This window comes from Agelaius phoeniceus, chromosome 5, assembly GCF_051311805.1.
Source record: "Agelaius phoeniceus isolate bAgePho1 chromosome 5, bAgePho1.hap1, whole genome shotgun sequence".
Lineage (NCBI taxonomy): Eukaryota > Metazoa > Chordata > Aves > Passeriformes > Icteridae > Agelaius > Agelaius phoeniceus.
This window is the reverse complement of record NC_135269.1, coordinates 29,021,184-29,024,553: the sequence shown is the minus strand read 5'-3', so window position 1 is coordinate 29,024,553 and position 3,370 is coordinate 29,021,184.

Sequence of the window (3,370 nt, the reverse complement as noted above, 5' to 3'; positions counted from 1 at the left end):
GCTGCCTGTTTCCTGCCTGTCTTTTTCCTGCCAGAACAGTAGTTTAAATCAGCTTTTAGTTATCCAGAATTCAGAGATGGTGAGGCAAGCATGTGAAGAGGATGATGGAGATAAGGAGAGACCAGGAAATAACGAATTTGCCATCAGGGTGGATTAGGATGTAAATAGGAGCCCTCTGGTTCCCCTGCCCACAGCAGTGTCCAACAAAAACCCTGCCCATATGAGACAGCAAGAGATCTGCCATTGACACAGCTACAGTCCCCCAAATAAACCAATGGAAACCTGGTGACACGTTTGCAATGTGATCAGTCAATTCTCTGCTAGACATTGCTCCTCATGCATGTTTAAAACGAGGGCTTTGGGGCAGGAAAAAGTGGTTTCAGTAGAAGAAAGAAAAAAGGAAAGAAGAAAAAGTAAAAAAAGAAGAAGAAAAAAAAAAGCCCCTGACAGTTTCAGCTTCCTGGTCACAACAATTAAACAGTTTTGTATAGAAATGTCACCAGACTTTCAAATAATTCAAATGTGTCGTAGCTGAGATAACTCTTACTAGAAACCCCTCTGTGGGAAAAATAAAGACCATAAAACCTTACAGAGGCACAGAAAAAAAATTGCTCCTTCAACTCCAGCTCTTTATATCTACTTGTGCATTTCCAGGGCTCAGACCACATTTGGTTTCATTTCCCTTCTGTTACTGCCTAACACTGGGGGTGGAGAGCCAACAACTGCCTCACATGAGCCCATCAAAGAGCAAAGAATGCAGCATGCACTCTTTGTGCTTACAACATTTCCCTTGACTCCAGAGGGAGCTTGACGATCTGCACAAACTACAAACCTGGTCTTGAAGGATGATTTATGCTTCATATATTTATTTTCCCATGGTATTTGTATATTTGGAAACTTTCACAGCTTTGGATAGAAGATCAGTGCATGCCCACGGACATGTACATGTTTGTGTCCCACAAGATGACAGACTGATGGCAGCATCCTGCTCCTTTAGGCATGGTAAGAATGCATAGCAAGAGGAAGTTCCTACAGTGAAGAGACTGCATTTAAATGGATGATATAGACACAGGGGATAGGGGAGGAAGTGTATGATATTAATTTACTGTATTTGTCCCGCTTCTCAGGCTGCTTCACCTGCATGGGGTTAAGTACCAGTAAGTTCTTCTGGGTCACAGCTGGCTTGCCAAACCTTGAGGTGTCTTTCAGAAAGCCCTTACATAAAGAAGAAAGAAAAACAATGAACATCTGGAAACATGGTGGAAAATTACTGATGTTTTCTCAGAGGGTGAAAGCCCCCTCCCCTGATGATGGGGAGAGGCCAGGAAAGCAGAGTGAAGGCTGGGCTTCCCCATGGAAGGAGCTCTGAAATCAGCCTCTTTGCTCACCCAAGCCTTGGCTGTGAACAAGAGAAGGGAAGGGAAAGGGTAGCCAGATCCAGGAACAGGGGTGCTCCCTCAGCCCTTAGGGTAGCCCCTGACTGTAATGCCTGCTCCCATGTTCTGTACATGAAGGCACACTTCTTCCTTCCTGTAACAACTAATTTTTTAAAAAATGAGCATGCCTGATGCTATTGTAATAATAATGACGATAGAATAATTTACATTTATGTTTCACTTATTGTAAACTTTTTGGAGGCTCTCTTTCCTCCACTTTTTGTTGATTGCAGGGAAAAATGTCAAAAGAAAGCATTGACTTTTGAGTCTAACCTAGGATTATGACAACTTCTAGCTATCCAATGCTGATATTTAGCACAGTTTACCGCACAGTCACCCAGTGTTGTTGCAAAGTTTCATAAAAGCTGCAACTGGAGTTACAAAACAGATGTGACACTCTAGTTTACGTAGAGGAGGAGATGGTGTAATTTTTGTGGTTCTACTGCCAGATTAATCAGGAACCAGGACTCACTGCAGACTTAGTTGTGCTCTTTGTGGGCAGTGAGAAATTCAAGCTGTCTCTTTAAGAAATTACAGTGAAAAACCCACTTCTGAAAAAAATTTCACCTAATATGGGCAAAACTACCTCCTCAGTGTACTAGAGCCTGAAGCAATTCAAGGAAATGTCTTTCCTGTTTGTTTACTTCAAGCCCTGAACAACCTTGTGGACTTACTGCCTGTATCCTTTCTCTGACTTTTGGGGGATTTTTTGTGCCCCACCACACAAGTGAGCCTTTTATGAAATAAAGGTGAAAAAATAATGCAATAAAATGGGAGAACAAGATTGTGAAATCACCGCTTGTTGCAAAGGGCATTTGGCAGACATGACTTTCGAAACTACTTTGATTTTTAAAACTGACTAGATTTCAAAGCCATCTTTCTGACTTCCCAGGCTTTCTCACCACAATGAATCTTTTTGGTAGGCCTCTCCTTGGAGCATACACTGACCTGGGAATACAGCACTGAGCTGGGTCCTCTTGTACACCTCATGAACCCCATTTCAAATGTGTTTTTTTTGTGTTGGAGAGTGCTTGTTCTCCAGAGTCACAGGCAGAATGCTTGTCACTGACACAGAGCTGTTGTCTTGCCACTGTGTCCAGCAGGGACTGGGCCATCACAGTCACAGATGCTGCTACAGCAGGACGAAGAGACGGTCCCACCACTGAGGCACTTAGAGCAAATCAGAAGCAAAGGAAATAAAAATCAGTACAGACAGGGAAGTAGGAAGAAAGATGGAGAAAATAAGACTGCTCTTGCATCCCAGCTTGTAAGTCCTTGGGTATGTCAGAAGCAACCTCTTGCAAGTAGCAGCACAAAGGAAGTTGTTGATAGCATTCACCACAATGCCACAGGCATGTCCTGCTCTAATTATAGATGCTGTGGTGACTTGGACACGACACAAGGGACACCACATGGACTTGCCAGACTGCTGCTGTGCAGCAAATTGCAATGTCCAGGCCTTAAATGGTGTGGTCACTGGTGATAAAAACTGGGGCTTTCCAGTGGTGACCACTGTAATAGTTTGTGGTCAGAAGGAAGGCAACCACAGGGAAGAGCTTTCAAATTGTTATTTGAAACAAAAGGTAAAACCAGCAGGAGTCTGTGAGCATTTGCAAAGACATCCAGACTGTTGTAGGGAAAACAAGGCAGTTGCTGAGGCTGCAGAAAGTGCCATTTTAACCGATGTCCTCAGTTAACAGAGCTATTTTTAAAATTAAAAAAAATCTCAATTATTTTTTCCTTGCAATTTTGTTACACACTGACCAACATTTTTCAGGACATCCAGGCTTTGCTTTTATTTGGTTATAAACTAACCCCTAAAGGTCCACAGATACCTCTGCTCTCCCTGGTACATAAGCCCCAGGGCCAGATCTGTACAGGCTCCTCTGGGACAGCTTAAGGAGAGGCTCTACTCCCACCTCATGGGGAAAGGA